General features: G+C 37.4%; 1 protein-coding gene across 13 annotated transcripts in view; it reads left to right on the top strand.

Moving 5' to 3' along the window:
* Positions 1 to 20,757, top strand: part of LOC149214121 (BTB/POZ domain-containing protein At3g50780-like) — a 68,220-nt gene extending 47,463 nt beyond the window's left edge. For all 13 annotated transcript variants that reach the window (XR_016250883.1, XR_016250889.1, XR_016250884.1 and 10 more), the window contains one exon: positions 20,241 to 20,757. The gene's annotated coding sequence lies outside the window, so the exon portion shown is untranslated. The remainder of the gene's footprint in view (positions 1 to 20,240) is intronic.
* The last annotated feature ends 2,236 nt before the right edge of the window (positions 20,758 to 22,993 follow it).

Genomic DNA, 22,993 nt, shown 5'->3' with positions numbered 1-22,993 from the left:
TATATTACAATGAATTAAACAAGAAATTGAGAAATTTATGGTGAATCTTCCATAGGGTTTCCAATGTTAGCACCAGAATTCACTAGTAAATTTTCCAAATGAAAGATAAACAATTACAAGCACTTCAGGGATTACTTTCACTTCTAGATATGTAATGATACACTGTAGAAACAGTCTAGAAATGAAATAGAGGCTAGATATGAGTAAATATGAACCTTTAAGTATCAAACCTGAGCCTCAGGATTTCTCAAAATGTGCTTTTTACGGATTTATCCAAATCTGTTTTTTGTTGGTGTAATTTATTTTCCAAATTTGAGAAAGCCTTAGATCAGCTCACAAAATGTTAAATAAAACCTTGGAAATCAATTCTATAGGGTCAGTTTTTCTTTTTAGAGTTATGGATGGTGAATTCTCCTTAGGGTTACCAATGTTAGCACTAGAATTCACCAGTGAAATCTCCAAATGAAAGATAAACAAGCACAAAGTTACAAACACTTCAAAGATTACTTTCACTTTTGTATATGTAAGATAAACTTGTAGAAACAATCTAGAAATGAAATAGAGACTAGGTATGAGTAAATATGAACCTTTATGTATCAAACCCTAGCCTTAGGATTTCTCCAAATGTGAGTTTTATGGATTTCTCCAAATCTGATTTTTATTGGTGTAATTTATTTTCCAAATTTGAGAAAGCCTTAGATCAGCTCACAAAATGTTAGATAAAACCTTGAAAAACAATTCTATAGGGTCATTTTTGCTTTTTAGATTTATGAATCGTGAATCCTCCTTGGGGTTTCCAATGTTAGGACTAGAATTCACTAGTAAAATCTCCAAATGAAAGATAAACAATTACAAGCTCTTCAGAGATTACTTTCACTTCTAGATATGTAAGATAAACTTGTAGAAACAATCTAGAAATGAAATCGAGGTTAGATATGAGTAAATATGAACCTTAAGTATCAAACCCTAGCCTTAGGATTTCTCCAAATCTGATTTTTGTTTGTGTAATTTATTTTCCAAATTTGAGAAAGCCTTGGATCAACTCATAAAATGTTAGATAAAACTTTGAAAAACAATTCTGTAGGGTCATTTTTTCTTTTTAGAATTAGACATAAAGAATTAAGCACAAACCCTTGAATAAGCTAGTCTAGGAAGAAAAATAAAGCATGGAATTTATATTATACTATGAAAGAATCCAAATAATAAATCTTCTTTTATTTCCACCATTAGATTCCTTTCAAAACAAACAAAAAATAAAATGATTTTGATCTTAGGTTTTTTTGGTTCACTATTGGGAGAACACTGTTGAGATTTGCACCCTGTAAGAGAAAACTAGTACGTAGTAGTGTAATTAAATGTTGTTTTGTGTAAGTAATTGTATTATTGATAAAATCTGAATGGTGATTACAATCCTTCGCGTTGGTGTACCTATATAGGCATTGAATAACCATGAAGGCGAGTGGTCACACCTTTTGACCTGTGCCCTTTCATAATTAATGGGTCATTAATTAATCTAACTATTTAATTTATTATTAATATTATTATTTTAATATTTTTTATTAATTGATAATTTTTTATGAATATTTGCTCATAACATTGCCACCCCTTTTAGAGATGCTTTGTCCTAAAAGCATAACAAGAAGGGTTTTCTCTAGTTGAACACGTTGCTATGGAATGACATCTTTACTTTGACTTTGTTTGTGCCTAGTGAAGTCCTCGTGTATTTGTACCTTCTTTGAAGCTGAAAGTGCTAACACCATATAATTTATAATGTCGTCCGTGCCAGTTAAACTCCATGAACTGTTCTTCAAGGTTTGTAATATAACTTCCTAGTTGTATTAACCATTCCGCCCCTAAAACTATATTTATTTCTTTGAGTGGTAGGGCAAATAGATTTGTTTGTAGCTCTAGTTCTTGTATCTAGATTGAAACCTTATGGCATTCTCCTATCTCTTCGAACTTTTTCCTAGTAGCGACAAACATGGTCAGGTCCTTGATTGGGCATATACAAAGATTAAGTTGTTTAGCAAGATCAATGTTTATACAATTGCGAGTATTGCCAGAATCTATAAGTATATTGACATTTTTGCCTCTTATGAGCCCTTTAAGCTTCAGGGTTTTAGGGCGTAATCTCCTTGTCATGTTTGTTAGTAGAGTAGTAGGCTTAATGTTCTTTCGTCTTGGAGACCAGTTTCTCTACTTCCGAAGTTGTGGTGGAACGTATTTTTTAGTGACTTGTTGGTTTTGACCTTTTGAAGAATTGCTTTCTTGACCTTGATTTTGTTGGACACATGAGATTGCAGCTAATGATGGTTCCTTAGGATTTGAATCTTCACTATGTGTGACAATGATTTCTTCATCGTGTTCTTGTATTTCAACTTTCTTCCCATCTACTATTTTATAGTAGCATAAGGATGTGTCTTCACATTTATGTCCTGACGCCCAGTTTCTCCACACTTGTGATAATTGTTTTTCTTTTTTTATCTTTTTCTCTGACTCATTACTTGAAGTGTCTGGCTCTTTCCCAACTTCATAAGTATACAATTTCTTGTTAAGGCATCTGTGTCTTGACGCCCATTTGTCTCTACAATACCTACATTTGTTTGATTCTTTTTTACCTGAGTATTGTTGTTGGTCTTCGTCTCCTTGAATGATGACATTTTGAACATATGTTTTTATTCAATAAGTTTTATTGCATGTCTAGCTTCTTCAATAGTTAGAGGTTTGTACAATTTCAATTTTGCACGAATGTACTCTTTAAGTCCACTTTTATACATTTTAAGCAGTTGTTCATAAGTAAATCCTCTTTGTCTTGTAGCTAATTCTTTGCATTCTTGGGTGTGTTCACTTACAGACCCTTTTTGCTTGGGATGAACAATTTTTTCGTAAACATCATCTTCTTTTTTGTTATAAAATCTTTTTAGCAAGGCGTCCACAAAGGTCTTCCAATGAAAGGAATGGACGCCACATTTGCCAGACCAACATAGGAACCAATCATATGCCCCTGCTTCCAAATTGTTGGATTCGGTCATGATTTTTTCTCGTTTGCCTATTGGTGGGTTTTATTCAAAAATGGCTTCCATTTTATTAAACCAAACAATAATGCCTTTATGGTATTTAACATTGTATTTTGGGAGCTTCCTTTTAATCCATTGATAATCTTTTTTTGGGAATTTTGTATAGTACTAGCTACCTGAGATTCAAGAAGTGTATTTTCAGAATTTAACGATTTGGGGGATCTTCGCTATCTGGAGTTTTGGGGCTTTGTGTTGGTTCTTGAGCGATAAAAGGATCAACAAAAAATGAATTAACCATTTCTATTAACTGATCCATCCTTTCTTCTTGTTCTTTAACCTTATGGGCTGATTCATGCTTGTCTTTATCCCTCAATTTTAGAAGGCTTGCCAATGATAATCAAATTCCCTTTTTTCTTGGTTTTGCATTCCTTGCAACATTTTCTCAATATTATCTATTTTTTTAATATCGCTTGCTAATTCTTCTTGAGTTTTGATTATCTTATTTTGTCCTTCTCCTAACTCTGTTTGCTTCTTTTCAACATTGTTGAGACGACGCCATACCTTATTGAGTTCTTCTTGATATTTTTTTGAGTCGGCTTCCTTATTATTCCCCATCTTGGATTTGTTTTTCTTCCTAGTGGAACCCACTTTTTTTTTCTTAACTATATATATATATATATATATATTTAATTTTTTAATTTTTTTTTAATTTTTAATTTTTGTTAGAAATGTGTCGACCCAACATTCTGAATGTGATTTTTACCGAAAGACTTTACTGAATATAATATGGACCACAAAAGCATAAATTCAAAAATTATAACTATTATATAATACATATAATTATATTTATTTTTATAAACTGATAATATGTTAATCAACTAATCAACTTATATGTATTATTCAACCGATATATTGGATCAAGCCAATGGGCGTGACTTGGAGAAAGTGATGGTTGACTGTGATAATACATCAAGAGAATCAAACGAACAGCAAGACGGTCGGCCACCGGGAATGGATTCAGCGAAACTGTCGAGTGTTGCGGCGGTACGATAGGTCAAGGGTCAACAATGGACGACAGATGACGAATGGCGTTGGACGGGAGAAGGGTAAGGGTGGAGAATGCGCCAAGAGAACAACGAGTCATATGGTTGCCGCAGAGATTGGAACATAGTGAATGGGTGATGCCAGGCAAAATGAGTGACTAGGGAGCAACGATTTTTTTGACAACAATGTTTAGCACAAGCCTGTGAGCTGGAGTGGTGAGTGAGGAACCTGTTCGGAACATGTTGAAGGAAAATGAGTTGAATAGCAACAACATTGGGGCAATTGAGATAATATGTGCGGTGGTGGCTCTGATACCACTGTATGAGAAAACGAGTACGCAGTAGTGTAATTAAATGTAGTCTTGTGTAAGTAAGTAAGTAACTGTATTATTTATAAAATTTGAATGGTGATTAATCCTTTGTGGCAATGTGCCTATATGGGCATTGATTGGCCATGAAGGTGAGTGGTCACACCTTTTGACCTTTGCCCTTTCATAATTAATGGGCCATTAATTAAGTTAATTATTTAATTTATTATTAATATTATTATTTTAATATTATTTATTAATTGATAATTTTCTATGAATATTTCATATAACATACTCCAAACCTTAGGCTAGAGGGTTGTAGAGGAATTGGCACCACAAAGCCACTTGTGGGCTAAGAAACCAAGTGTGGGGTTTTTGCACCCAAAGGAGTTGGGCCAAAACCATGGAGAGATTTGGACACTTAGCACTTGGAGATTGTAGGGCATCCTTAAAGGAGCAAGGGGCCACTTGTAGTACCAAGAGAGGCCTTGTGGTTTGAGAGAAATTAATTTATTTGTTATTTATGTGGGCTTGTGCAACAAAATTCAAGTCGGCCTAGAATTAGTGATGCCCCCAAGGGCTAGTTGTTGCACACCCTAATGAAATGTATAAAAGGAGGAGATGAGGAGCCTCATTTCTTAACAACCAAGTGCAAACATCATAGTGGGAGACCATCTGAAGAAGGCCGCAGATTCTTGAAGCTTAGCGAAGGAGAAAGAGACTACGTCTTGGCTGGTTCTATGACTGTTTTGGCAGATTCAAGGAAGAAAGAGCCAGTCGAGTCCTTGAAGGAAGTTCTGGACAGGATTGTGTGAGTTTAGTGGAGGAGCAAACCTTAGATTAAGGCTGAATCTCTGTATTTGATTGCAGGAGGGACGAGGGTCTTGTAGCCCTAAATTGGAGGGGCTGAAAGGCTGTAAACAATGGCATAACAATCCTCAAAGTGGTAGCGAGGGAAGGAAGCCTTAAGGAGAGTCTGGACCATAGCTGAAGAAGGTATTTTGGAGCTGTTTAGGGAGAGATGACATAACCCTAACCAGGCCGAAATCTGTAATAGGAGGAACAAACCTAGAACAATGTGGAAAGATATGTTAACGATCTCCCTAAGTTGATGGTTTTGCTAAATGGTTGGGTGTCCTAGTTGAGGACAATTTGAAGGTCATCTTAAGGCTGTTTGGAGGGTAGCAAGTAGATGATCTTGGCAGCCCTACATGCATTCATTGAAGGACTAATGAGTTGCTAGGAGAGGCAAATTTGAAGGATGCTCAGGACTGATCTTTGAAGGACAAAAGGAGGTCAAAAAGAGCAATTTGACTAGCCCTAGATTGCGTGTAAGAGGACATCCACAGTAGAAGTGGGAAACCCTCCATGCCCTAAGTTTGTCTTCATTGGGCAGCACGGGAGGGCAATAGTGGGAAGAAGTCCCTAAGTTGTGTTCATGAAGGACTAAGGAGCAGTTAGTAGGCAAGGAGTCCCAAGGTGCATTGACTTCTTGAAGGACTAAGAAGAAGTAGGTGGGAAGTTGAGAAGACCCTAAGTGTTGAGTCATTTATGGACCTATGATAAGCTAGAGGGTAGTTGGAGTCGTGTTCAGTAACCTAAAGGAGCTTTATTCATTGATAGAGGCAGACTGGTGTTGCTGTAGATCAAGAGACAAAGGACCAGACGTGTGTTTAGGGTATGACCAAGGAAGCGGTGATAGTGCACTACATCAACTAGACAGTGAGTGTATCTTGTTTAGGGCAGCTAGTTGTCATAGTTGTTGACAACAAGCCCTAGTTTGTATTGTTGTATCAATGGATGTATGAGGGCCATTATCCTTGGTACGGGAGCCCTAGACAGTTGGATTAGAGATTGATAATATAACGAAGTTGGATTATTGAAAATTGTATATTTTTTGCAAGTGTTGATTTACTGTTGTTTATGTTCCGTTGTGCAAAGTAGTTTGTTGTGGTATTTGAATTGGTAGTGTCAATGATTCTAAGACCCTAACCTAGATTCTCTAATGTTGTGGAAAAACAACGTGGTATCAGAGATACTTTGAAGGTCTAGTGAATCAGAGTGTGCACAATGAAGCAACTTAGAGGGAGATGAGATTGTCTAGAGCAAGCAGCAGAGGATTCAGCTGAAGAGATGGAGATGTGATTTGACTGGCTTGACAATTAGATAGGCTAGGAGTTCTGGTGGATTGGTGGAGAACTTGGTGAACAACAATTTATTGTGAGGTAGGTTGTTGATCATGGACTTCCATGGGTCGTTGGGACAACTCGAGGATTGCTTTGGCATTGACGAGATTGGCATGATCGAGATTGCTTCATCTGATGGATAACATGTTGGCAAGCTAGTTTCTTCATCGAATTTTGATGTTGCATTTCCAAGATTGGAGGGATGTGCACTCAAACTGATCTTGTAGGACACGAGATCAGTAGCAGGTTGAGTCGGTGGAGATCGTGTAGACTCAAAGGGAGTTTAGCTCCAGAGGGAGCAATCTTATGGAAGTGTTGAGGTCTTTAGGTTTAGAGGAGACGAGGCAAAGGCACTACTGAGAATGCATGGTTCATTCTATAGAGTATGCTGCAATGGTGGACTCCAGATAGGCTAGTGTCGTCGGTGATGATGATGGAGACTTCCTAGGGTTGGAAGTACCTCCTTCACTAAGAGGGAGTGTTGAGATTTGTAGCTTGGGAGGTTCTCCAAACCCTAGGCTAGAGGTTGCGGAGGAATTGGCACCACAAAGCCACTTATGGGCTAAGAACCCAAGCGTGGGGGTTTTGCACCCAAAGAAGTTGGGCCAAAACCATGGAGAGATTTGGACACTTGGCACTTGGAGATTGTAGGGCATCCTTAAAGGAGCAAGGGGCCACTTGTGGCACCAAAAGAGGCCTTGTGGTTTGAGAGAAATTAATTTATTTGTGATTTGTATGGGCTTGTGCAATAAAATTCAAGTTGACCTAGACTTAGTGATGCCCCCAAGGGCTAGTTGTTGCACACCCTAATGAAATGTGTAAAAGGAGGAGAGGAGGAGCCTTATTCCTCACCAACCAAGTGCAAACATCATAGTGGGAGACCATTTGAAGGAGGTCGCAGATTCTTGAAGCTCGACGAAGGACAAAGAGACCATGTCTTGGTTGGTTCTATGCCTGTTTGGGAAGATTCAAGGAAGAAAGAGAAACCAAGTTTTTGAAGGAAGTTATGGACAGGATTGTGTGAGTTTAGTGGAGGAACAAACCTCAAATTTAAGGCCAAATATTTGTGTTTGATTGCAGGAGGGATGAGGGTCGTGTAGCCCTCCTTTGGAGGGGCCTAAAGGCTGTAAACAATGGCATATCAATCCTCAAAGTGGCAGCAAGGGAAGGAAGCCTTAAGGAGAGTTTGAAGCGCAACTGAAGAAGATATTTTGGAGTTGTTTAAGAGAGTTGACATAACCCTAAGCAGGCCGAAATATACAACAAGAGGCACAAACCTTGAACAATGTGGAAAGGTATGTTAATGATCTCCCTAAGTTGATGGTTTTGCTAAGTGGTTGGGTGTCGTAGTTGAGGACAATTTGAAGGTCATCTTAAGGCTATTTGGAGGGTAGCAAGTAGATGATCTTGGGAGCCCTAAGTGCAACCATTAAAGGACTAATGCGCTGCTAGGAGAAGCAGATTTGAAGGATGCTTATGACTGAGCTTTGAAGGACAAAGGGAGTAGTTTGATTAGCCTTAGGTTGCTTGTAAGAAAAGGACATCTACAATAAAAGTGGGCAACTCTCCATGCCCTAAGTTTGTCTTCATTGGGTAGCATAAGAAGGTGGTAGTGGGAAGAAGTCCCTAAGAGTTGTGATCTTGAAGGACTAAGGAGCATCTAGTCGGCAAGAAGTCCCAAAGTGTGTTGACTTCTTTGAAGGTCTAAAAAGCAATAGGTGGGCAATTGAGAAGACCCTAAGTGTTGAGGCATTGATGGACCTATGATAAACTAGAGGGTAGTTGGAGCCGTGTTCAGTGACCTAAAAGAGCAGGATTCATTGATAGAGGCAGATTGTTATTGCTGCAGATCGGGAGCCAGAGGACGAGGCAGGTGTGTTCAGGGTACAACCAAGGTAGTTGTGATGGTGCACTACATCAACTAGACATTTTGTGTATCTTGTTTAGGGAAGTTGGTTGTCATAATTGTTGACAACAAGCCCTAGTTTATATTCTTGTATTAGTGGATGTATGAGGGCCATTATCCATGGTATGGGAGCCCTAGACAATTGTATTATAGATTGATAATATAACGAAGTGGGTTATTGAAAATTGTATATTTTGTGCAAGTGTTGATTTACTGTTGTTTATATTCCGCTAAAGTAGTTTGTTGTGGTATTTGGATTGGTAATGTCAGTGATTCTAAGACCCTAACCTAGTTTCTCTAGTGTTGTGGAAAAAAAACAAAGACAAGTGCCTTTCTCCAATTAGGGCTTATGTGGTTAAGAAGTATGCCCCTATACAAATTGGTCACTCCTATCTTAAGGATTAGGGTACGAGATTAGAACCCTAGGGTAGATTAATCTCTTAATTTAGTCAAGATAAGGCATGAAGACCAAGGCCCTACATGAAGGGATTCCACTAAACGAAAAAAAGTTCAAACCTTCACCAACAAGATCAACTATAACTTGAAATAAATACTTAAAACCTTTGCCAAGGAACCAACAAGAAAAAGTAAACAAAAGGATTGAGCACTTAATGAAGCTAACAAAGGAAGATGGAAGAGATAAAACCCTAAACATATTCCTTCCAAATGGTAGACTTGCCCCTCAAATGGATTGATCTTGCAAGATTGTAGAAGCCTTATATCACAACAAATCTTTCAATGCACCAAAAATATAACCAAGAAACAGAGAGCTCCAAAATTTGACGTCAACACGTCCAATAAATGGATCTTCAACAAGTCGTATTCTCAAATGGCATCCAACAACAACAACAAATTGGAATGAGAAGAGAGCCTCAATTTCTAGAGGAGGATTTTATATCCTTATCATTTTTTATTATTTTCTATATCCCTAAATTTAACCTAAAAGAGGTACAAAAAATGACTTGTCATCCACATAATGAAGGAGACTAAGTCAAGCTACAAGTAAAACATACCACATGTACATAAAGCCCTCCAAAAGAGGAGGTTATCCCACAAAAATGAGGTTGGCTCGGTGAAGAATCTCAACGCTCCCTTGAAAATGCAGTCCAAGCCTTAAATCATGGTATAGGAGCCTCTCAAGCAAAGAATAATATAGCACGTAGCCTCCAAAGAAGGAATCACCTCATGGGATGAGTGAATAAAGCCCCAAGAAGTGGATGACTCCTCAAATCATGCTCACAAATCCTCAAACGATGCCTCCCAGGTGTGACCATGCCCATAGCTCAAGCAAAGATCCTCCATAAAGGGTGAGGAGTGACTCTTCAAGTCAAAAGAAGTCATAAAGCTCCCCCATGGCTAGCATGAAGTCCATATGTGTGGGGTCATCCCTCACATCTAGCCATATATTGCTCAAAAGGTGATAAAACAAGAGAGTGCTCTAGGATCTTCAATGTGGCATGTCAAGAGGAGACCCATGCAAGTGAAAATAGCCAAAATGTGCCTCAGAGGATGTGGCCAGTGCCTTGGGATGTGTGAACTACCTCTAGAAATATGAAATTGCCCCAGAGAAATGTGAAACAGTATGAGCAATTGCATAATCATCTCCAAGAATCTATGGCCATAGTGTGCTAGATCATAAGATGGGGATCCATGCCAGGGTATAAGATGAGTGTGCTTCCAAATAGGTATGACAACCTTTATAACATGAGGAACACTTTTACATAGAAGATAAGTGGAGAGATTAGAGCCCCCCCTAGATCATGTTTCCTAGTAGATCCATCCCAAAACCCTCTCTTACCTACTTAGATTATATTTGACCAACATTATGGTGAGTTATTACCACCAAGGGATAGTTAGCCAAAGCCATAAAAGCAAGATGGGGACTAAAGTGATGTTCCATGATTGACCACAAATGGGGTTAGGGGCATTGTTGTATAGAATAGTTTGCTACCATGTTTTTACAAGACTCTAATTTCTGCAGAAAATGCAGAAATTAGTGGGCCAACCCCTTGAGAACTCACCCAAAAGTGCCTAGGCACTTCTAGATCTTGGATCTAGGGGCGGGGAGGTTAGAAGGTAGAAGTTTGGCCGATTTAAACCTTGTAAGCCTTAAAAAATGCAACAAAATGAATTTCCAACAAGCTGAAAATTCAGATTATGAGGTCTTGGGGTCAAAACTGCATGCGTACACAACCTAGAAATTTATTTCAGCTACTAATTAGACTATTAAATGCCGAAATAAGAAAATCTAAGCTATATATTTAAGAAAAAAACTTGACGAACAAATATGAGCTAAAACAAAGCAAATAAAATACACTTGTAAAATAGTGCCTTATTGAGTGCTTGTTGGGTGAAAATCTGCAAGTAGAGTTTTGCTATAGATATATTTTCCTGCATATTTGCACACATGAACTAGATATATCCATGTAAAATGTGGCAAAATAAACTTAAAAAAAGGCAGATATGACATTAATGTTAATTGGTCCCATGTCAAATTAGAACTAGATAAGTTCTTGGAGCACCTAAATGGAATTTCCAATTATATCAAATTTACCATGGAGCTTGAGGATAATAATACCATTCCCTTTCTTGATGTCCTCTTCACAAGGAAAGAAAATGGAAGCATAGCTCATCATGTATATAGAAAGAAAATACACATTGACAACTATCTTCATGTTGATTCTCACCATCATCCTGCTCAGAAAATGGGGATCCTCAATACACTAATCACTAGAGCCTCAAGATTATCTGACAATGAGCATTTTCATCAAGAGATCAACCACCTTAAAATATTTTTCTATATATTGGATATAATTACAAAGACATTAGCAGAGCTATCAAAAGAACCAAAAGGAGCCTCCCTTCTCCTAATTCTTCTCTCCCTAAGGGAAAAGCATTTCTCCCATACATTTGTGGTACCACTGAAAAAATTTCCAAGGTCCTTAAAAGAAATGGTATTGTTACATCTTTCAAACCCTTGGAGACCATCTGTCAAAAGATGAGATCTGTTAAAGACAAAGTTGACCAATTTTAGTTCAAAGGAGTTTACAAAATTAATTTCTCTTGTGGGAAGTGCTACATTGGAGAGACCAGTGGTTCATTTGAAATAAGACTCAAGGAACATGGGGCAGACATAAAGAAAGAAAGGATTCACTCCTCTTCCCTTGCTGAACATTCTTCCAAAACTAAACACCATTTATGCCTTGAAGATACGAAAATCATCATGAGAGAAGACCATTATTTCAAGCGCAAGTTTAGAGAAGCTCTAGAAATCATTAAACATCCCAACAACCTGAACAAGGATGAGGGTGTTGAAGTCAATAACAACTGGATTCCTTTACTCTCTCACATCTAACCTTTTTCCTCTTCTTGCTTCTCCTTCCTTGAACTCTCTTCCCCCCTCTGCTCTGGACTCTTCCTTCCTTCCCCCCCTCCCCCCGTGCTCTCTTTTCTTTCTTCCTTTTCCTTTTATACAATTTGATCCTTCTTCTTTACTTATTTATTGTCCTTTGTTCCCTTTCCCTTCTCCCATTCTTTATTCTTTTTCCTCTATGAAACCGGATTCGTCCAAAACCCTTGACGAATCGCGAATCGGTCGAATCCGACACGATTCTCTGCGGATTCGTGTCAAGATTTCAGGGCACGTCGTGTCCTCTTGTGACACGTCGTGTCCAGTAACGTGCCGCGAATTTCCAAATCGTGTCTCGAATTTTCAAATCGTGTCTCGAATTTTATGACGAGTCCTGGTTTGCGGATTCGTTTCGAGGGCTCGGAACTGCTGCTAGGCTAAAAGGGGGCGTGTCTCTCTCAGTTGATCTTTCTGCTTCCAAGATTGAGTTCAATAAGAAGCACCATGGCACAAGATTGGTTGTAGAGCGGGCGTTAGCACGGTTCAAAGGAACATGGAGAATTATCGATGGGGTGATGTGGCGACCAGACAAACATAAATTGCCTCGAATAATCCTTGTGTGATGTATATTGCATAACATCATCATTGATCAAGGTGACGAGTTGCACGCCGATGTTCCCTTATCACATCATCATGATTCGGGTTACAAGCAAACCCTAAGAGAACAACTATCCAATTACTTATTACGGAAGCCACGTCAATGATCTGAATGGATCATATATTTAGTTTTCGCTAAATTTGTTGTATTTAAGATTCCTGTGTCTTATTCATACCATCAGACTCTGTTTAATACAGTTTCCGATGGACCTATTCTAATTGGAAATGCATTCCATGCGTTTCAAGTCCAATCTTGAAGATAAAGAGATCTGTTTGGAAATGCTTTCCATGGGTTTCAAGTTCAATCTTGAAGAGGAAGATATATGTTTACCATACGACAGAATGTCCCTTCCCTATTGAAATGTGTAATCAGTGGCTTTCAGTGCCAGAACTGAACCTGGCACTATTGCTTTTCCCTTCCCTACCTATGTAACAGATTTTGATTTGATGACTTAATGAGAAAACTACAGTTGTCAGTGTGTTTATCATTTATGTTTATGTGACTAGTACCACTGACATTTATTTGAATTTTGTATGTACTATGCATGCTAATAGCTATAGATGAAGAATCAAGATCTATGTTTGAACTTTGAAATCAATAAATTTGTATCATTAATTAAAATTTGTGTAAGAAATATGCTAATATCTAATTTTTAATATATATATATATATATATATATATATATATATATATATATATATATATATTTTTTAAATATATATATATTATATATATATATATATATATATATATATATTTTTTAATAAAATAATATATAATGTGTCCTGTTTCGGGGGTCAGCGTGTCCCGAATCCGACACCACGAATCCCGAATCCTACGTGTCCCGAATCCCCGTGTCAGGTGACTTAGTTTTTCCTTGATATTCCCTTATTTTCCCTTCTCCCATTCTTTATTCTTTTTCCTTGATATTCCCTTATAATTAAAATTTTATTTTTATTAATATTATTAATTTTATTGTTTTTTTTTGCTTTTATTACTTTTTCTATTTCTTTACTTTATTTTGTTTTATTTTATCTTATTTTATATCTTTATTCCATTTTATATTTTACATTTTCTTATTCTATCCTTATTTAATTTTTGTCTTTATTTATTGTTGTTTTTGTTTCTATTTGTTCCTTACATTTATTTTGTTTTATTGTTGTATTGAGTATTATTTATTGCTTTGATTTTATTTTTATTCTTTTATAGTTTTATTTTATTATTTTTATTATTTCATTTTAGTGCATTCTTAGTTAATTTCTATTTTTCTATTTTATTGAATTTGTTTTTATTATTTTTCTTTTTTGTATCCTATTTATTGTTCTTTTCTTACTTTCTTTATTTTATTATTGTTTGATCTCCCTTATTTCCTTTTATATTTTCACAAATTCTAATTATTTTCTTACACCTTTTTCTTTCTTCTTTTTGGGTTGCCGACATATCTATTCTTCTTTTTTCTCTCTATTTTATTATTTTTATTTTTGCTTTCCTATTTATTCATTCAATTGTCTTCGTTTCCTTCTCTTGACAATCAAGTTCTGATGATAAGTCCCGTTTGAGACTTGAAACGTCCACTTAACCTGTGGATTTTTCGAATCAACACTCTTCAAATAGCAGATATATCAATTCCTTAGCTATGATTAAAATTTAGGCTCTTATTCTCCAAAGACTACTATCTATATATGATAAGGAAATTTGCAAGAAATTGGTGATAAAGAAAAAAAATTAGGAATTTTTTAAAATGGGATGGCCGAAGAGTGAGGTTTCTAAGCTTATTGATTTGCATAGTTTCCAACCACAATCATTTCTTTGTCGATTTTCCCTTTGAGACTAGAGATAAGTGGGGAGTTGGAGGTGAAACTATCCCACTCTCTTAGCCTTGGACAACTTGCAAGAAAATTCACTCTCACTAGGAGGATCTACTCCTTCAATATGCCCCAACTATGATAGCAATAGTGCCAATAGCCCACAATTGCGAATGGAGATTTACCCTAGAAGGCTTGTCCAACGCTTGGAAAAGTGTATTTTTTCTAGCTAGCAAAGGGTGAGTTGAAGGTTTGGGCCTTGATCTTCCCTTCCATGTGATCGATTGTCCCTCAATTGATCACTATGATAGTCTTGTGATAGCTGAAGTATACTTGCAACTTAGTCCTTAAGAAACAAGATTATAGGAAAAATAAAAAAGAAAAACATAAAAGATCAACTCAATACACAAGAAAGTATTTTCACAAATGGTTTCTTTGTATTATGCCATCAAAATGATCTCACAGACAACAACCTCAAATGGGAGGAGCAGCCAGCTAGCAATTTATAATTCTCATTGCTAACAACTAGTTTCCTCTTTCGGTTTGAAGAAGAGGTCGAACGCGATGGAGGCTAGGGTTTCGTTGGTCTGTGGCTCTTTTCTGCTCGATGTTGTGATTCAAGGCTCTGCCTCAAACACATTATTAGTGACATGGTGCGGTGAAAGATTTCTAGATTATCCTCTACGCGAGGACCGATTTCTTCTCCCATGTTTGTCTTCAGAGGATAGATTTATCTTTGGCTATGATTTATGTATGACCTTTGAGGGAGTTGGCAGAATGTCAAAATGCTAGAAATATCCTCGAGAGTCGTCTCTACATGGTGATGGGAGCGAAGATCGCTGCTGCTTCATGGCTCACACGACATTGATGCTCTCTGTATTGTATGTCAGTCGCAAAAGCCCCAAAGTTTTTGTGATGGCCTTGGCCTCAGCCTCCGACCACTTTCATAACTGCAGAGAAAGAAAATGAAGCTCCCAATCAGAAGCAATCGCTCAATCTCCCCAACGAGGCTGTGATGGATTTGACGAGAAGCACTGGGGTTTTCCAAGCTATGGGTATCGTGCCATAGATCTCCAAATTGTTTTCACCTTGTGCAGCGTCTATCGACCTCCCAAGAACAGATCTAGACAGGCGATGGTGGAGGGTTTTCAACAGGTAGCATTTCTCAAGCACAAAATGGTGATCTCATCGCTTTTCCTTGGATCTCTCGATTTTCTGAAGAGAGGGACCTCCAACGAAAAGATTATCTGTAGATCCACATACCCTTTACAAAACACAGGCTTTAAGCCCTCGAATGGGTTATACCCAACGTACTTACTAGATCCTCGCACAAGATCTACAAAATAGTGCTTCTGGCTCCAATCATTACACCAATTTCGTGATTTCCTGTTCTTTAATGATGTTGAGCTTCTAGCTGGAGGCTTTTTCTATGGCTGTTCTGGGGTTGTAGTAAATGTACGACCATGGGAGGTGAGAGATGGGTATGGTGCCGCCCTTGATTTTTAGCACGAATTGAACGCACGTGGAGAGTGCAGACCAGTTGAGAATAATAAAAGGACGGATCTTGAAGATTAATCACCAGATCTGCGTAAAGGAGCCCCGATCCAAATTTTTATTAGAACACTGAGAGGGAAAACTGTTTGTATGAGGGTCTGGAACTGGGAGTGGGTACAAGCTCTTAAAAAAAGATTCAAGAACAAATGGGTATCCCAACAAGACTTCAAAATCTGATTTATGCAGGGAAATCATTGCAAGAGGACTCAAAATTGCAGGACTAAGACGTCGGTCCTAACTTGACTATCATCCTTAACATGAGACTTCTTGGAGGATTCCTTGGATCTAGCTCAAAAGGCCCAACTTCATTCCAAGATGCAGTCAAAGGGAAGGCAAAGCAATAAATACAACCAAAATAGTCTCCCACTCTTCTTGGTCCCTATATCGTGGAGCAGATGACACAGGTGCTAGCTTTGATAATCAACTCGCCCAAGGTAACTGAGATTTATGCTGATTTCCATGCAAGAGCAGTTATCTGTATATTTAATGGATTCTGGCCCAAATTAAAGGCGCTACATCAATGGATTTTCTCTACTTGGACGAAAGTTGTGATATCCATCTATGTTCTAGGGGTTTTTTCATTGTAAAGTTTGATACAACAAAAGATAAGGATTATGTATTAAACAAGGGACCATGGTTTTGGGGTAATGCAAGTCTATTCATGATACCTTGGTTTCCGGGTTTTGATGAAAACATCATGGTGATATCCAAAATGTTTGTGTGGGTCAAGTTACATAATCTACCATTTCATTTTTGCATCACAAAGTATTAGACTTAATTGGGAATTCTTTGGGGAAATTCTTAAAGGTGGATGCAGATCAAGTCTCAAAAGGCATTTTCACCTTTTCCAGAATCTGTGTAGAGGTAGACCTTAGTAAAGGTTTACCTGATCGCATTATGTTGTTTCACAACAATCTGCAGTGGTCTCAGCCCCTTGACTACGAGAATACGGCTTTTTGCTGTTGTACGTGTCTTCAAATTGGTCATCTTCAAAGCGCTTGTCCTCAAGTTAAAAAAGATCCCAAAAGAAAAAAGAGAACCACAAAAGCCAAATGGTTGGTAGTTTTCAGAAACTCAGGAAGTAGAAACAGAAGGTGCAGAAACCACAAAAAACACCACAAACATAAATGATCAGAAATCCTAGGACACTTCGCAGAAGGATGAGGCTGAGCATAACTCTGCATTAGTTCAAATGCCTTCCAATCAACAACAACAGATTAAGATGATTACATTTAAAAAAGAAGCAAGTGGTACCAAACGAACTCATGCATTAGAAAGTTCAAATTCTGATAAAGAAATTTCAGTAAATGTAAAAGAGAATCAAATGACTATTGTATCATCCATGCCCAACTCTAGTGGTTGGTGGAAAGTGGAAAAAAAGAAAGGTAGGAAAGAGTAGACTAGTGTAAACTCTCTGATGAGTTTTTATTGATCTTGGACACCAGGATCTGTTGTTTTATGCATATGCTTTTGAGCATCTACAATATGTAATTTTGTTCAAAATGAATAAAATTGCGATTTTTCCTTGGGAAAAAAAACTAGTTTCCTCTTTCCATTAAAATGATAATATCTTGACTTGTCATCCACAATAATTTTGGAAATTAGTTCGAGTTACTAGAAAATAATGTTTTCCCACATAGGTGCGTTGAATTGTCCCTTACACCCCAATGAAGTCCAATGTTTCAATGCTAAAGGGTCTAGAAGGTCAAATGATGAAGAATAGTAATATATCTCCCAACATCCTTCTTGAAGCCTTCAACGTCCATCTTCATAACTCAACTTGCCTTGGGAATTAGCTTGATCACCTTGAGAATTTGCTCCACTTGAATAAGACTAATCACTTGATTTGTAACTAATTTTTTGTCCTTGTCCTCATCTTCTTGGTAATAAGCACCTCCAATGGCTAGCTTGACTTTTCCAACAACTATTTCACCTTTGACTTGAATTTTCCATGCATATTAGGTCAAAATTGCTACCTTTCTCTTGCTCCAACGTCCTTGCTTACTTGGCCAAGCATGTTATGCCCTGTAGTATGCTATGTCAGCGCCAACATTCAACAACGTTGCCACATAAGCTTGGTAAACCCCATAAATCATAAGTCATATCAAGGATCTCTAATGCCCATAAGGATGCACAAAAACCAAGACATGGATTTTGTTCCTTTCACTGAGTAGACCACTTTGGATGTAATGCGTGTCCAAAACACTACAACGCTCCACTTCTTTTCCCCTAGTAACCTACGCCTTGTTGTTGACCAGCTTTGACCAATCATAACTTGAGAATCTCTCATCTAAATGGAAAAACTCCACGTAGCATGTCATCCTCTCATTGACCTTTGCAATTTGAGACCATGTCAACTTTTTTACTTCTTGGACCACTTTGCATTGGGAAACATAAATGCCTTTGGGAAGCATGAAATGTCGTTGACCGTGAGACTGCCATGTTTCAGAAACTCAATACCATATGGAAAGACATATGTGCACCTAACATGGGTTGGCCTCACCCCTACACCGGTGATCACCCCTACAAGACAAGGCTCCTCTAAAACCATGAGTCCTCATATAAGCCCATCAAATGTCCTCCAGTCATGTCCAATATGAAAGGAACTAGAGATGAACTCAAAGGAACTAGCCATGGTTCGACCATAACAAACTGACAAAACATGACACAAGGTCTAGGATGCCTATAGGGCCTCATATGGTTGTTGCATGGCTTGTGACTTTTGGATTACAATGGTGCAAAAATGTTGCATTAAATATATAGGTACCCTTGCTAGGTCACCTATATAAAAAAATGTAGGGTGCACTCAAGTGAATCTAAGGAGTAACATGGGGCTTAATAGGGCTGAAGGGAGAGTCCCTTAGTGTGTTATTTAACCTAAGTCCTTAAACCCTTGAGTATAAAACCTTGATTATTAATCCCTGTTTAATATTATCCTAAGCTTTAGAGATTGAAGGAAAATATGAGCTTTTCATGAAGACACGTGGAGGATACTCAACATGGAAATATAAGTTGCAAATTTTGAGCATGTTGGGAATTGTTGTTATGGTATAAGTGGAAGGATGGTAGAAGGATTTATTCTCTTGTACTTTGTAGTGTAGTTTCATGCAGGATTATGCTGTTGTCCATTGTACTTAGGCTAATGATTCTAGTGCTGCTTTGAGAGAGTTTTGAGGTATTACAACCATAGGAATTCTTGAAAACCCTATAGGTAATTGGGCTGATGGATGAGGTAGAGGGGAGTCTATTCTAAAGTTGAGAATCCCTGGAGTCCCTACAGAGAGATTCTCTAGCTAGCTTGTGCTAGACCATTGGAAGGGAATTGGGATAGCCTGGGGGACTGTTTAGCAAAGAAGGGGATCCCATTTTGGTGTTTTACAAATCGAGGGGGAAGAGTGCTGGTTTATTGGGATAGCTATAGAGAGATTCCTTGTCTGTGGGAGTTTTTGGTTTATGGGATGAACAACGACATAGAGCCAGATCTTAGGACTTCACCCCTTGTGGATTGATAGCCTGTGCTGGGGGAAGGCCTTTGCTATAGAAAGTGTGATAGAGATCCCAATGCTAGGTGGAACATCCTTCATTCGCAGCTAGTTTTAGGACTTATTTACCTAGAGAGATAAGTGTTCTTCTACTGTGTTGTAATTATACAGAACTTGTTGATGTCCCTGTTATGGATTTATTTATTTTCTAGTTTGTTCTGTTTTGTATGCTTGCATTATCATCTACACTCATAATTATGGATTCCTCCTTGAATAATTGTTATCTTATGCTTGCCTAAACTTTGCATGAACATGCATGCATTTTTTAATTGGATTGATATCAGAATGAGGTTTGGTGGTTTTTGAGGTACTCTGTAGCCTTAACAGTGTACAGAGGTTGTTGGGTACGCTACAAGGCACACTATCTCACTTCTGCAATTTAGCGTCTTACTTTCTGGTGAAGTAGCAGCCAACAATTTCTATACCAAACTGATGTAGCAGTTGAGAATTCCTTCCTGTCTTTTGATAGACAAATTTGTCTCATCTTTACCATAGTATAAACTGCAAGCAACAACCACTCTGTCCTACAACATCATTTCTACAAAGTTAGAGAAAAATTAACAAAATAAGGCAAGAACAATAAGAAGATGGACATCTTATGGTTCATTATTAGGAGAGCACAAGAAAATCTGTCCTAACAGAAAAGGAATTCCCCTGTTGTGGATATGCTGTATCGTAAAAAAATGTTATATGACATGAGCATTACATTACACAGACATAATTTATCCACATGGTATGTGCATCATCCTCCCTATATCCAAAGAGTTCTAATTTCTAAACCTCCTCGTGCATTCTCACAGTGAAATTGTTCAGAATCTATTTGTTTGTGCCCATCCAGCTGTTCTAACTTTATTTCATATATTCTCTTTCAGGTATATGGGTATTATCTGAATTTGGTAATCCTTACGCTGGAGTAAGATAAGTGTGATGGTTGATCAACTACTGCATTGTCTCCTGCCTCTTTGTAATAAAGATCCTAGAGTTGTGCCCTCTATGTACAAACAAGAAAGCAGTGGAGAGTGAAAAAGGATTTTCACTGGAGAAGATAGGGCATCTACCACAGATAACAAGGGGTGCAACACACACTTCCGATGAACCTGGCCAGGCATCTGTAGCAGATAAGTGTTGTCCAAGTATTGTTCTGTGTAACGATAAGCACTGTGAATGTCTGAGAACGCTAGGCCTCTGTAACAGATGGGTATTGTGTAAGTGTTGTCTACTTCAACATGTAGGTACTATGTGCATGTTGTCCTTGTGTAGTACTGGGGAGGAAGAAGCTCTCGGATGTTAAAGGAACTCTAGTATGGTTAGTTCCAAGTGTGAATTGATAACGATAATGGTTTACCGTATTAGCGTAAATAAAAAACATATTTTGATTTGTTTAGTGAATGAGAATGTGTTTTTTTAAATGTAAATATTTTATCCCTGCAAAAATAACTCATGGAACTATTTTTGTTATGTGATTATGAATGTCTTAGAAAATAGTTAAAAATTTTCCTCCTTGGGAGAATTTGGGCCTCCATTTCTGTATGGATCACAATCAATCATATAGAATGGCTTGAAGTCATTGCAATATACGCTTAGATGCAATTACATAATCACAATTAATCAACTATACTTGGAGAACAGAAGTTGACCATGTGACAATATGGACATGCATTGCGTTGCTTCATATGAGACCCTAGGTTTTTAACATAGATTTTCTTTAACTCCAATATTATAAAGCATTAAAAAGAACTCCAATATTATAAAGCATTAGAAAGATCAAATATGTGGAAGTAAAAACTTTTACCTTATTGAGAGAGTAAAATTTGGAAAAGGTTTGCACTTTAACAGATTTGGTAAATAGAGTTGGAGGTAAGATGGATCTATCTTTAATATATATTATAATGGATAATAATGAGCAACAAAATTGCAATTTTTTTCTTAATTTATGTCATAATAGACAATAATGAACAACCAAATTGCAAAAGTTTTTTTTTTTCAAATTTTGTGTAGCCATTTAAACTAAGAGATATTACACTCACTGATAATGAATTATCAATATAATTATAAAATATACTTAAAAGTATTTATAATGAAAAGCTACCCAAACTGAGGCTACAAAAGAGAAGAAAACCAAATGTAATTTTGAAATGTCCAGCTAACCCTTTTGGTTGTTTATCCATTTCATAGGATACCTAGCATCAAAGTGGAAATAACCAAATGAATTATTAATATAATTATAAAAAGTATTTATAATGAAAAGCTACCAAAACGAGGCTACAAAAGAGAAGAAAACCAAATGCAATGTTGAAATGTCCAGCGAACCTTTTTGGTTGTTTATCCTTTTCATAAGAAACCTAGCATCAAAGTGGAGATAACCAAATGCATTATTATTGAAGAGAATATGATCTTATTATTGGGAGGAATTCATATGTAGTTAAATGAAGTGGGCACTTACAGTGCTTTTGTTAATTAACTTTTGTGACTTATAAATATGTAATTTATCTTTATTCAATAATTTAGTTACTGGAAAATTGGTTATTGGATTCTTACTGTAGCAAACTGATAATATTTCACCTACTTGTTAAATTACTTGAATACGTTACTTGTAGTTTTTTTATGGCAAATACTGAAATACATACACTACAGCCTATACAAAATAAAATACTGCAGAAACTAAATACTGCACTGGAGAGAAATAAACACACACATCAACATAATGGTTTTTGGACAATGTTCTTGGAAAAATCCAATTTGGGAAAACCGGTTTAGCAACTGAGGGCTTTAATTATTATGCAGTGGTAAATCTGAGTACAAATCGTTGGATGCCTAGACTGGTTATCCAATACAAAGAAATACTGGAAAAACGTTAGTGAGAAAAATCTCGCACTGATTCGGGAGATCCGACACTGATCATGGGTTCGCTGGCTAGCCCCATGTTGCCTCTGCACAACTTTTGCGTCAATCCTACGCAGATTTGCGTCACACTCACTGGGCTCTACATCACCTCCTTTGCTGACCTCCTGCTGTATGGAAATTCGACCACCTGGCCCTCCGGTCTCACACACTGACTTCTGTTACTGAATCTCGTCTCTCCCAACTGGATTTTGAGCTCTCTCTGAAGTTCTGTGTTGCCTCTGTGCTGCCTCATTGCACTGCTCTTTGCCTTCTCTACCTTGCACTCTCCGGATCTGGGAATCTCTTTTCCGGACTACTATCCCTACCCCTCACTGTGAGAAGATCACTCGATCTTACTCTGGAAACACAATGCTGCTACTCTTGAGAATTTTGATCTATGATCTCTCATTTGATGTGTTCTCCAAGTGCCCATCGAACTCCTCCTAATTTCTCGTTAGAGCTCCAACGGCCAAGATTAAAACATAATCAATGGCTAAGATTAACCGGGAGTTGATCATCATCTTCTTTTAGAAGATCCATACATGATTTAATTAATACCCTTTAATTAACCAGATTTCTTAAGTTTAGACTTAAGAAACTATTTAAAAAAGTTAATTATTTTAATTAAATCATCTCTAGGTGGAATTTTCCCAAATGATTCTTAGGTATTGGAAAATGCATGTGTTTTAGTCTCTCTGCAAAGTTTCAAGGCTAGAGCACATCTGATGCTACAAAAATCAAC

The sequence above is a fragment of the Pinus tabuliformis genome, chromosome 1_1, assembly GCF_031772625.1.
Source record: "Pinus tabuliformis cultivar Carrire ecotype Pingquan chromosome 1_1, CPIR1, whole genome shotgun sequence".
NCBI classification, from domain to species: domain Eukaryota; kingdom Viridiplantae; phylum Streptophyta; class Pinopsida; order Pinales; family Pinaceae; genus Pinus; species Pinus tabuliformis.
Note: the sequence above shows the minus strand (reverse complement) of the source record. Positions and strands in the feature narration are given on the sequence as shown.